The 14,098-nt window shown below is 38.0% G+C and overlaps 1 long non-coding RNA gene across 1 annotated transcript in view; it reads right to left on the bottom strand.

Annotated features, from left to right (window-relative positions):
* LOC149744433 (uncharacterized) overlaps window positions 1-14,098 on the bottom strand; it is a 120,422-nt gene that overhangs the window by 32,406 nt on the left and 73,918 nt on the right. The gene's annotated exons all lie outside the window — the stretch shown is intronic.

Raw genomic sequence — 14,098 nt, 5'->3', positions numbered from 1 at the left:
TCTAAATTCCTTAATGGATTTAGTTTTCAGAAACTAATTCCTGAAAGACTCCTTTTTACGTGGCTTTCCTTCCTACTGCACTGAATACTGAGCAGACTAACTACCTCAATGAATACTGACGAAAAAGAAATTTTGTAATTATTTCCAGAATGTTTCCTCCCGAGAATTCTGAACTTCTATTTATTGCTAATATGAGTATTATACTTAATATTTTTAAAAAGGAAGCATCACAGTAAGGAAAAAAGCAGGGTATAAACTCCAAGAAGAGGTGAAAGCTTTATCTCAACAAAATACCCGCCTCCAAGTTGTAACTGTCATAACATGAAAAACAAAACAAAACAATCAGGCAAACCTGCAGATATCAAGGACTCAGGTTAGCCAGACATCACTGACAGATTAAACAGTAAGAATCAGAACAACCCGTGTTCAGTAAGAAAGGAATTAATGCAATAAACAGTTCTTTTGGTCAAGGCCAGACCACATAGTAACAAAAGAGAGAATTCAGACCACTCTCCGTTTTGTTTTTTTCGGCTCTTCCCTTGTCCACAGAGGCTAAAGGCATTACCAGTTCCTTACAGATTTTTAATAAGAAAGTAACGCCTCCTCTCTACACATAGCCTTCATATATTGCTACATATACGTAATCATATGGTAATCTGTACATTGTTCTCTTCGTGTTTGTTTGTTTATTTGGCAGCACCACGTGGCATGCAGGCTCTTAGCTTCCCAACCAGGGATCGAACCCGTGCTCCCAGAAGTGGAAGCTCCGACTGTTAACCACTGGACCTCCAGGGAAGTCACTGTTCTCTTTTTAAAAAGAGGTTCAGTCATTCTTAACACATTCCTTCAGGCCTCCAGGAGTCTCGAATAAAATATTAACGAAAGCCCTCAAGATTATTTTAAATTAATAATTAGATTAGGAAAAATAATAGTATTTGCAATGTGTTTGCCACTGCAAGAGTGCTTTACATGCATCATTATTTTCAAATCTTCACCATAATCCTGTGAGTTAAGATCAAGGGGACTCGCCATCTAGCCATAGGGTTAAGGTGTGGAACCCACTACCTCATGAACAGAATTCTGTCCAGATATGCTTCAAATTTCCTAGCGTAATACCTAGGCTTTGGGGGGTATGTGTTGTTAGTACAGATCAGTACAACCATTAAATTTAAATGAGTATTCATCTCCTTTTATTACTGTAAATCTTTTATTAAAGGTCAAATTTGATTGAAATGAGGAAAGACCAACAGAAGATAGTAATGAGGATTAGATGAAGCCTCGGCCCTGGATTTCCCCTCTGTTGCTTAGCCACTGCACTTATTCTGCTTCCAATTTAAAAGTAGTAAATCTCTAGATAATCTTTTGAACGGCTTCCAGTCACTGAAATATATTTTATAGCTTCCACAGAAGTGTAACACTGATTGTAAGATTTGTGGAACATCGAGTAGCATTAGACCTTCAAATTTAAAATGAAGATTCGTATTCCACGAGGCTGTTTGAGAGAGCCTTAAGCCAAATCAGCTGATTTGACTCAAGGCATGTCTGTCACGGAACTATTATAGGCAGACAGCTAACTCCGTAGAAGTTTTACAGACCAGTCAGCTACCCGTTCAACTTTCTAACAGCTTTAACCCATGCTCTGGCCACTACGACTCTGAGGAAACAAGCCAGTAAGAGAATAAAATCGTTCCCATGTGAATAATAACAATATTAATAGCTTTATTTTTAACACATGCTAGATGCTAGGCATGTACTATGCATATTCATTTATTCAAATATTCATCAGGATTTGAAAAATGATTACAGAGTTAGACTCTGCAGCTAGTCTTCCTTGGTTGTGGTCTCAAGTCGACCACTTTTAGCTAAATGACCTTGGGCAGAATATTTAAATTCTCATCTAAAATGAGATAAAAATAACACCTGTCTCACAGGTTGTGAGGAATATAAGTGTGTGCGTGCAAAGCGCTTGAAAGAGTGCCTATCACAGCTCTCAATAAAAGTAGCTGGAGGGGGAGGGGGGTGGGGGAGGGATGGAGTGGGAGTTTGGGATTAGCAGATGCAAACTCTTATATATAGGATGGGTAACAACAAGGTCCTACTGTATAACACAGGGAACTATATTCAATATCCTGTAATAAACCATAATGGAAAAGAATATGAAAAAGAACATATATATGTATAACTGAGTCACTTTGCTCTACAGCAGAAATTAACACAACAGTGTAAATCAACTATACTTCAATAAAATTTTTTTTTTAATAAGTACCTGTTACTGTGCGTGACCACTATATGTCACATGATCACTGGGCCCTGGCGACATGATGGTGAACAAGATACCTTTATATTGTGATTAAGAAAATAAACATGATGATTGTATTGACAATAGCTAGGGAAGGACAACTGAGATGAAGGAGGGAAGGAAGGGCTATAAGTAGAGGGATCATTTAAGATGGACCGAAAGAATGACTATGAGCCACCTCTACCACCAACTGGGCAAAACGATTCGGGCAGAAGGGACGGTAAGTGTAAAAGCCCAGAGAAGATGAAGCAGAAGAGGAGCCAGATCTGTTAAATCCTTGCTGGTCATGAAAAGGAGTTGAGATTTTATTCTAAGAGCAAAAGGAAAATGCTGAAGGATTTTGAGAGAGGGTAACACAATCTGATCCAGTTGTTCTTTGGTTCTGTTTTTTTGTTAATCACTTTGGTTTCTATGTGATAAGACAGGAAATGGAAAAAATCAAGAAGTGCAAAGAAGACCAATAGGCAATTAAGGCAGTGTTCCAAGCGAGAGATGATAGGCAGATGGGTTAGGATAATGGCAACAGATACAGACACAAGTAAGTTGAATGACTTGGAGATAAAAACAAAAGTTATTAATAATAATAATAATAAACCTATAAAATAAGTATGATGGTTATCCTAATTATATAGGTAAAGAAACTAAAGCCTATAGAACTTAAAAACTTAGTCCAAGAGGAGCTAGGTTTCAAGCACAGCAATTTTGACTCTGCCATTTAGATGTTACAGTTAGAAGTGTGGTTGTGTGAAAAATTAGCATTCATTTAACCCTTCCTAAGTCAGCCTGTCTAGAATCAAACTGAACACAATGAAGTGTTCTGTAAGTATGCGTCTGTTGGGTTTTTCCTCTAGGAGCATCTCCAGTTTTGTTTTAAATCTTGTAAGTTGTCAGAGTCAAAATATTTTTCCCTTTCTTTCTTTCTTTCTCTTTCTCTCTTTTCTTTCTTTCTTTCATCTCTCTCTCTCTCTCTCTCTCTTTCTCTCTGCCTTTCCTTTCGTCTCTTAAGACGGGCTCTGAAACAAAGCACTGCAGGGTAACTTGTTACTGTTTGGCTTTTACTTGAGGTAGGACAGTTCGTTTCTGTTGCCATCTTCTCTGAAAGGTGGATTGCTTTACAAAACGTGTGAATGTCTACTTGAGAAGGGGAAGTTGAACTCTTATTTATCTCTAACCCTGCTTACCCACATGAGGGAATCAGAATTACAGGCCCTTATTTTGCCATATGCTGATCTTCACCTGAAGCAGAATTTTTGTTGCCAAAAATTAAATAAGCTTGCAAAAAGAATTTGTTTCACTGCTGCCAACATTCCTAGTCTCTCTAATAAAACAATCAGCTTTCAAAATGTGGCAATGTACCTCCCTGAAGACTCTCACCCCCAAAACCTGTTGACCTAGATGATTGTCCACTGCTGTAGAAGTCATGACAGAAAGTCTTGAAGTGTATTAGGAAGATTCTCTGTGATCAGCATGGGAGAAAGATTGCTCTGAAATACATTCAGGAATTCAGGTAAGGTAAGTAACTTTATCTGATACTTTCCAAATATCCTGGAAAATATGTTTTAATTTTTTTTATTTAATTAAGAGAAGGAGAACTGTGGTACAAAGTTCAAAATAAGGAAAGGAGAAGGAAAAAACTGAGTAAAAGTTACTTCAGTCAAGTGTGTTGCTGTAACAATTCACTCAGACATCTTGAGTGCAATTTCCCTTTTATGAACACATCTCTAAAATTCATGTTATTAGAGGACAATTCTACACGCTGACAATGTCATACATATTTTGTAAATTGAAGTTGACTGGCCTCTATACCTTAGTAAAACACTTATAGAGGAAATTGACAAGAAGACAATGGGACAGAGAGGGTGAAAATTTCATAGATATTCACAATCTATCCATTAACTTTTCTAGATGCCCTCAGTTTTCCCACTTTCACCTTCTCTTCATTTCCTGAGTCAAGAAGACATTGCAGTCTCTGGAAATGAGGGAAAGTGCAATGGTAGAAAAACATGGAACCAGAATTGAAACTAAAATTATAGGCAGTAGTGAATTATGCCTAATAGTCAAAAAGGAGCACTTAGCCTCACATATGATATAATGAACTTCACCTAAATTTTAATATTGGAAAGGTGGCATATTTGTTTCTATGTGTTGTTAAATTCCACCATAAACTCCTAAAGGGATTAGTTTGTATGGCTCTAGTATGGTTTGCCATAATATATCAATAGTTAACACATGAACACAAAAGATCACGTAACAGAACCCACTGGAATAATAAAAAAATCAGTGAAAAAATATTAAAGGTCTGTTATTTGACTTCTGACACAAATACAACTGTAATGCAAGAAATTGACCACACCTGAAAACTGTACCTGATACCCTTCACCTTGAGAGTTCTCCTGGCCTGTTGAAGAAAGCAAAATGAATCCTGAAGAAAGCTGAGATATTGCAGTATACAGACAATTCATGTTCCATCACTACTGTGTCATGATGTGTCTTCTCAAGGCGCAGACACTTCCCTTTATATGATTCGGAGATCAGCTTCTTACACAACATAAAAGAAGCAATATTATTTATGAAAGCATATTCACTGAACTGATTACCCTGTCTGAAAAATGTATGTTCCTCCCTTGGTTTAAAAAGGAAAAGGAAAAGTAAATTCATTTTTGTGAAGTGACAACACTATGTGACATTTTAATAATTCTAATTGTAGCATCTAAGAATTCTGGTCAGTGAAGATAAATGAATGCGTTACTTATGGTTTTATTCCATTTCTTAGATCACCCTGTCAATGTGGTAGCCATTAGCAACATGTAGCTATTTAAATTTAAGTTAGCTAAAATTAAATAAAATTTCCAATTCATTTACCAGTAACATTAGCCACATTTCAAGTTCCTAACGCCCAGAATATGGTGAGTGGCTATCATATTGAACAGTGCAGATATGGAACATTTCCATTATCAGAGAAAGTTCTATCAGACAGCATTGACTAAAATGCTCTGGCCCCATTACACTAGCAAGCCAGAAAATGGAGGGAAGAGAAGAAAATGGAAACTGCCCTTTGTGTTAATCCATTACTACTTTCTCATGGAAATGATTTGGGCTTAGCAGCATCTTTTGAATAGTCGGATGGTAGGTACATCTTAATCTGGAACCCAATATCCTTGAAGGAATATGCAATTCTTTCTTTCATATATAATTATAATGGGGCGCAATGGAGAAAACACTTATTAAGTCATGCTTCACATAGTAATTCCCAAGCACTGCATGTGCCAGTAGAATAAACAAGACTCTGCCCAGAATTGACTCCTTACCCTTATTTTTCTATTATTCTTGACCCTGGTAGAACAGATACCTTTAGAGCAAAGCAGTATTTTAGTCCTTAGGAGGAACCTCCGCCTAGTACTCCCCAATCCCTTAGCAGCCCAGATGTTTCTGTACTGAATCCTGACTCTCTCCAGCGGGATGTTAAAGTAAGTTCAGAGAGCCTCCTCTCTTGGGCTTACTAATGAAGTAGAATTTTCCATCTTTGCCTGGCAAGGACTAATTATTGTCCTTGAGTATGAAAAATGCACTCAATACCCCTGCAAGAAAAAAAAAATCAAAATTCAAACTTAAATCCAGCAGTTTCTGAATTAAAATTTGCAGAACCTCGGCCTGACTAATTTCGAACTCATTCAACAACTCTGTCCTTGGCCATAATCTGTACCCTTTCAATACAGTGATTATCCCAGCAGGAAAAATATCAACAAAACCAATGTTATGGGAGCTACAACATAATGTTTGGTAATCATATATCTGCCCATCAGAGGTTCATTGTCTGGTCAAAAAAATCTGTGGATAATAGAAAATAGATTAGATGGCAAAAAAAGGAAAAAAATTCTTGCATGCACCTGCCTGATTGTTCTAGATAAACTCAGGAGGCAGAAACAACACAGAGCAGCCTATCTTGACACATAGGATTAGAAAACGACGTTTCCAAAAAATACACTACAAAAAAGGTACCATTGTCTGAAATAAAAGATGCCTGTCTGAATTCTATTTTTAGTTCATCCGTTTCCTATGTTATGTCACTACTACTCCAATCCTTACCACTGATACTCTTTTGCCAGGTAGCTATTGCTCTAATCTATAGGCCATGCTGCTTCACATCCAGAATCTGAAAGTGCCTGATCGCCATGGCCTCCAGAAAGCATCTTCTCTCCCAATCTCAAATTACCATGAATGTGTCACCCATTTTAAAAATACAGCTTAGGATACAAATAGCTCATACAAATCAATAACAACAACAACAACCCAATCAACTGGGCAGAAGATCCAAGTAGACATTTCTCCAAAGAAGACATACAGATGGCCAATAAACACATGAAAAGATGCTGCACTTTGCTAAATATTAGAGAAATGCAAAGCAAAACCACAATTAGGTATCACCTCACACCAGTCAGAATGGCCATCACTAAAAAGTCTAGAAATAAATGCTAGAGAGGGTGTGGAGAAAAGGGAACCCTTCTATACTGTTGGTAGGAATACAAACTGGTGCAGCCACTATGGAAAGCAGAATGGAGGTTCCTTTAAAAACTAAAAATAGAGTTACCATATGATCCAGCAATCCCACTCCCGGGCATATAGCTGCAGAAAACCATAATTCGAAAGGATGCATGTGCCACAATGTTCACTGCAGCTCTATTTACAATAGCCAGGACATGGAAGCAATCTAAATGTCCATCGACAGATGAATGGACAAAGAAGATGTGGTATATATTGATATATACAATGGAATACAACTCAGCCATAAAAAATAGTGAAATAATGCCATTTGCAGCAACATGAATGGACCCAGGGATTATCATACTAACTGAAGTCAGACAGAGAAAGACAGCTACCATATGGTATCACTTATATTTGGAATCTAAACTTTGATACAAATGAACTTATTTACAAAACAGAAACAGACTCACAGACATAGAAAACAAACTTACGATTACCAAAATGAAAACTGGGGGGAGGAGGAAATACATCAGCAGTTTGGGACTGGCAGATGCAAGCTACTGTATACAAAATAAACAAGGTCCTACTGTATAGCACAGGGATCTATATTCAATACCCTGTAATAAACTATAATGGAAAAGAATTCTAAAAAAAGAAAAGAAAAAAATGTGCATTAGGGAGACTCACAATATTGTATAGTTTTGTTCTAATTGGAAAAAATAGAGGGGATTTCAAACAGTGCAAGATAAAATGATTTTCTTCTCATTTTTAAAATACTTTTCTTTTTTGGTTTTAGCTATTGCATCCATTTTTAGTTCCTATTCTGTTTCCTTTTTCTAATTTGAAACACTATGTTTTCTTATGCTTCAGTGAGCAAAACACTCTTCAAGGTAATCTTAAAGCGCAGTGTTCATTTTACATCCCTTAAGACATTTCCACCGCAAAAATCATGAGGTAAATGCTAAAAACTGGAATACATTTCCCCCCTGGATATCATTTTCCTGGACAAGCTTGAGTGCTGTTCCTATACCCAGAGGCAGTTTCCAAGCTGGTAATGGCATGAAGGTCTTTCACCTTCACACAGAAAGCGGACATTCTACGGCCCATCAGTTTCTGGTTACTCTAACCTCTACTGGAGTCATGAAAAAAACATGAACAACTTTTATTTCTTCTCTTCTATTTGTTCTGTCATTTGAAGAATTTAGCTGAGGTAAAGAGGCACCTTTTCTTCATTAATCATTGTAAGTTACGGAATAATTTTATTGCTGTTAATGTTTTGGGCAGCGTGCCCATCTCAAAGTAGAAGATGTTAAGCTGACCCATTTTCTCATAAGGTGTATGTTTCTGCATCTTCAACCAATATTCCTTAGTCTGCTGAAATATTTTAAAAGATAAATAGTCCCACCTTGCTGTTTTGAGGTAGTGGATTGAACTATAAGGCATGTGGAAGAGATAACTTCATGCCCGCTTATAGTATAATAAATAAGTTCAAAAATAGACAAATTCTTTGTAAATAAAATCTTGAAATAAACCCAAAGGCTTGAAATATAACACACTGAATGATCAAGTTGAAAGAGGGGCCTTACTTCACTTAGTAACCAAACCTGATTAAGAATAAAGCAAATATGAAAGGTATAGGAATGTTGGGTGAAAATGCCTCTAAATAAATGACTATTTGCTTTGCAAATATTTGAAATCTCAATCTAATAAAGCGCAAAGGAAAATGGTTTCATTACAATAATTCTGGCCTTAAATTTGCCTTTTTGTAAGAAAGAGAAAGACGAAGAGAATATATCTTTAAATAGATTGTAAACTCTACAAGGGCTCTGTACGTGTGTGTGCATCATGTGTGTGTATGTGTGTGTATGTGTTATTCACTGATATATGACTGACATATAGAAGGCATACATTAAATATTTGTTATATAGAGTTTATGTAAGAGTTTCCTGTGTATGATCTCGTACGATCTCACCTGACCCAGCAGTCACATGCTTTAGCCTGGAGGTGGGGGATGAGGAAGGACAGCCCCTCAGGTAGCGTCACAGAAATGGAAGTCAGCCGGGAAGGGCTTTTTGTGAAACAGGCAGTGATAAATGGGTGCCAATGTCCAGCACCCCATAGACACCAAATCAATATTCATTGAATAGTAAAGCCTTCCCTGCAGATTCAGTCTGACTAAACTCGGCCCCCCTCCATTTACTATCACAGCACCATATTTGATTTTCTCCGAAATTCTTACCATAATGAGAAATAGGTTATTCAGCTATGCTTTTTCTTGTTTATTGTTTCTCTCTTCTCCCTAAAATGTAAGAGAATGAAGAGTCCTTGTCTGTCTGGTCCCTAAGAAGTGTCTGAATCACGGAAGACACCTCTGTAAGATTTGGATGAATACATGAATCAACCAACCAAATCAACCAACCAACCGTCTACCTGAAATGACCTGTCTGGATTATCTTTCTTCAATTATTCTCTCTCTTTACTTCACATTACTTGGGCAACACAATTATCTGTTGTAGTTTGTGTGTACATGTATGTGTGCCGCTTTTCTTTCCCTCCCTTTCTTCCCCTGTAACATGGACTATCTCCTTTTTGAAGAGGTTAGAAGCCCACGGGAGACCTAGTAGGACCGTGGTAGAGTCCAAGAAAAAAAGAACTGCGATTTGGATGGCTTAAGCTAACTCTTCTCTAATAGCTGAAGAAAGAAATGTTCTTTTTACCTCACATTCTTTTTTTAATTTTTAAAAAAAATTTTTGGCCACGCAACACCACATGTGGGATCTTAGTTCCCTGACCAGGGATTGAACCTGTGCCCCCTGCAGTGGAAGCACAGAGTCTTAACCACTGGAACGCAAGGGAAGTCCCTCTTGCAATCATCTTTATGGTTTTTCTCTTGCCTTCAGAGAGGTAAGAACACAGGAGCCGAAAGTAAGGAAATTAAAGAGGCCCCCAGAATACGATATGACAGAGTTCCCAGGGAGAAATAACAGGCACATGTGCCTAGATTGTCCTTTGTATCAGAGCTATTCCTCGTCAACCAGGACCCCTGTGCTATATATTCCTCTATTGAAACTAACAGCATAAATGTTATAGATGAGGAAACAGCCTCAGGGTGCTAATGAGACAGGACTTCAAACAGGTCTCCCAACAAGAAGGCACTGCTCTTCCCTCCTATGTCCATGCTTTAACTGCCTTTCATCTCACTGTGATTATGAAAATTAAAAGTTTTGAAGAGACATACTATGAAAATATACATTTTGATTTTCATTTCTTCTTTAGTTGAAGAGTAAATTAAATAATTTATTCTTAAGACAACCAGGCAATTCAAAAGAGGTAAACCAGCCTTAAATTTAAAATAATGGGATAAAATCCTATTACCACCGTGACCCATTTATTTGTCATCTTCACTTATTGCTTCTTTTTCTCCTTCCAGGCAATTTTCTGGAAATACTGAGAAGTTTTCGTTCTCATTTTATTCAATATGGCAATAGTCCTAAATCTTGAAGCAATAAAACTAGTCAAATAAATTCAAGGAAAGACTTGGAATATTTTTTTATAAAAATCTGGCTCTGTCTCCTCATTCATGTCACTACTTGAAGAGTTATCTGCTCAGCTCCTGCTGCTTTGTGAAATGTCCAATCTCTAATATGAATAATATCTTTTCTTCTTCAATTCCACATTCTCCCTCCCCACCCCCACCGCTCAACACTTTGTTCAATATTTGTGACTGGATTTACTAGTCTTTCCCCAATAATTGCTGTTTTTCTTCTATTTCTGCATTTCTTATTCTCTCACATTGTGCAAAACATACTTTTGTACTTTCCTTTTGTCCCTTCTAGAGCATTCATTCTTTAAAGGTAAGAACACTTTCTTACATATCTTTTTTTTTTTTTTTTTTTTTTTTTTTTTTTTTTGCGGTACGCGGGCCTCTCACTGTTGTGGCCTCTCCCGTTGCAGATCACAGGCTCTGGACGCTCAGGCTCAGCGGCCATGGCTCACGGGCCCAGCTGCTCTGCGGCATGTGGGATCTTCCCGGACCGGGGCACGAACCCGTGTCCCCTGCGTCGGCAGGCAGACTCTCAACCACCGTGCCACCAGGGAAGCCCTCTTACATATCTTTTGATCTCCAACAGGGCACTGTCTATATAACCAAAAGCAAGGGTTAAGATGCAACAATTATGCCCTCCTGTTTGCTCTACTCCTCCCAAATAATTTAATATGTTTGTGATAATTAGATTTGCATTGAAAATGGGAACTGAGAAAAAGCTTTAGGCTAACAAAGGGCATTGTCCCATTATTGGACATTAGCTGTAACAAGTCTGACTAGATCTAAAGGAATTAACCAAACACCCTGTGCACTTTCATCTACAATCCCATTACATTTAAATGGCTATCTGTGTCCTTTCAAATTTTAATCACCTAGAAATCTGTTAGTATCCCAGAGCCTGCTGGGTGAAATTATTATCCCCCAGATTTTGTTCTCGAAGTATTTGATGCTCTTGGAGCAATAGCTCCACATAACTTTCTCTTCCCCTTACAGTCAAAAGTGGTAAAATCTCCAAACAGATGACTCAAAGATTGGTCATGGAACTATGTCAGTAAATACTATAATCTCGTGAGTTTTTCAAGGGGAAAAATTGGCCCCTTATGTGAAACCAAACAGCTTTTTTTCAATTCCACCGTTCCGGGAGAAAAAGAGAATGATATCTTTGTACAAGGTGGATAGACAGGGCCTGCTTCTGGATTTTGATATATAGGCTTAAAATTTAAGGGGAGGAGTTTAGGTTTGGCAGGAAAAAGTTCTCAGCTGTAAAAGTTATTTGACCCTGGAATGTAATCTAAAGGAAATCTACAGTGTTGCAACCAAAGAATTTTAGGTCTTTAAATGTCGTAGTGGCCTCTCAAAGGGCTACCTGGGCACAAAGAAATAACTTCTTAAAGAGGATTCCTGTGATTCTATAATTATTTAAATATAACAAAGGGTTTCCTAACACTGGAGATTTTCAGAGGGTGGTACAAGTTATTGGGAAAATGAAGAATACTTCTGGAGGTTTAAACACAAAAAGATGTATGTTTCAATCCAAATTTTTTTTTTTTAAATCAAGCTTATTTTAACATTCCAAAATGGTTTTTAAAATAAACTCAGTATTCAAAAATACAACCCTACAAATAAGTCCTTCTGGAGTCAACATTAGTTAACACTTGTACTCACAAATTACCTAAGCCAAACGTTTCCAAAATAAAGTGCTTCCCCTTTCTGGGTCCACATTCTATGCAGAACAGTACAATCTGAATATTACAAAAAGTCAATCTATAACCATTTTACGGTTTGAATCACAAATCCGTTTTTTTTTTTTGCGTTACGCAGGCCTCTCACTGTTGTGGCCTCTCCCGCTGCGGAGCACAGGCTCCGGACGCGCAGGCTCAGTGGCCATGGCTCACGGGCCCAGCCGCTCCGCGGCATGTGGGATCTTCCCAGACCGGGGCACGAACCCGTGTCCCCTGCATCGGCAGGCGGACTCTCAACCACTGCGCCACCAGGGAATCCCCTATAAATCAGTTTTAAAGTGGAATTATAACACCTTTGGGGAAGAATATTGGTCACAGCTTTATAAGACTAATATTTTTCCCTGTATTGTTTTTTTAAATTCCTTTTTTCTTTTGTAAATATCATACATTAACCTTCTGAAAGCCTGTCAGAGTCACATTTTAAGTGAAGGAGTAAAACAATCCAAATCACTTGGTAAACCACACGTAAATTAGTCCGGCTTTCCCAGAGATAGTTGGGATATTTTCATGCCAGGGTTTCCAATCAATAACACAGACCTAGCTGTAGAGGAAGTACTCTCACTAAAACGCAAGCAGCATGGGAAGCTCTTTTTTTTATTATTATTTCAAGTAAATTGTTTCATTAAAAACCTCACCAAGGAGATGGCTTCCTGTGTTTGTACAGAGAAAAGTTCCAGGAACAGAAAAATAAGTCAGCAGAGCCCAAATTAGCTAACTTCATTATCTCATCCACTCACCTCCACAGAAGAATCTACCTGCTCACATTTCTTCCTGCCCTCTCCCTCCTGTTGCCGTGGCTTCCCAGCAGGGAGAAAAGGCTCAGTTCACTCTCTCTGAACACCTCCCCCAGAAACTGCTCGAACTTTGACTATGACGCACTTCACCTGTTTTTCAGTAACAGCTGCTGGGAATCATACTGGGGCAATATTTAAATATTATGCCCACCAGCTGAGTTTTTTTAAGTAGCATCTTTAAAAGTCAGGGGCTGTGTTTGTGACAGGTTTTACAAGGCAGGAATAAGCACTGAAAAAGCATTTTCTCCTCTAGAGGTTTAATAGTTCCCAAAGTCACTTCACATCAGTAAGAAAAGTTTGCCTTTCTTTAGCGCTTCCCCCACGTATGACTGAGTTACTGAGTATTCCTTGCTTGCAGCTATCTTTCCAAAGGCAGGCGCCAAATAGGGGAAAACATTCATCAGTGAAACTTTAATAAGCCAATCCATGGAAAGCTCGGTGACGGGTTCAGGATGACTGAAGTTGAACAAGAGAAGCACCCAGGGCTGGGGGCCATTATGATGACTGTTAATAGAAGGAAGGTGAGTTCTAATAGCACTTTGATCAATTTTTCAGTTGGTAGCTCACAAACTCCTGCCACTAAAAATTCCAGGAATTACTATGCAGTTGAGCGTGGAATGAAATTTTTTTTGAATATATGAGTTTTGTAGAGCATGGTTCTGAGCCACTCTTTTTTAGGCAATTCTGGAAACTACATTCGAAAAAGTAAAACCTCTAAATTAGAAAATATTATCGCAAAATACTGACTCATGTATGCTATTCTCTGAATCCAAGTGATCCCAAAGCACATCAGAAAACAGTTAAATGAGTATGAAAATTTATGTAGGAAGACAGATTGGTATCTCTTCACTATAAAAGGGAAAATGACTCATTCCCCCAAAGGTGAGCTAGCATCCTGCTACATTTTTCAAATGTTATAAAGTTAACTTACTTCTAGTCCAAATTATCTCCAAAAGCAGCAGTTATGAGAGCAACACTGCAGATGAGCAAAGATGGGACAAATGGACAAGACCAAGGGCTCAAGACTTGTCTCTGATGACCTAGAACTGGTCTGACATTGATATATTTAATTCCCACTCTACCACATCTTTTACTTCCTAGGTCCACTGTCTCCTGCCCTTTCTTGGAAACTTTTCATAACCATCCTGCCTTCATTTTCTGTACTAATTATCTAGATTCTATCACCCATCACTTTGTACATACTTTGTCAATATTCCCATATTCCCAAATCCCTTGA

This window comes from Delphinapterus leucas, chromosome 21 (genome assembly GCF_059928025.1).
Source record: "Delphinapterus leucas isolate spDelLeu-1000000601 "Yukka" chromosome 21, BTC_Dleu_Yukka2, whole genome shotgun sequence".
Classification (NCBI taxonomy): Eukaryota; Metazoa; Chordata; class Mammalia; order Artiodactyla; family Monodontidae; genus Delphinapterus; species Delphinapterus leucas.
Note: the sequence above shows the minus strand (reverse complement) of the source record. Positions and strands in the feature narration are given on the sequence as shown.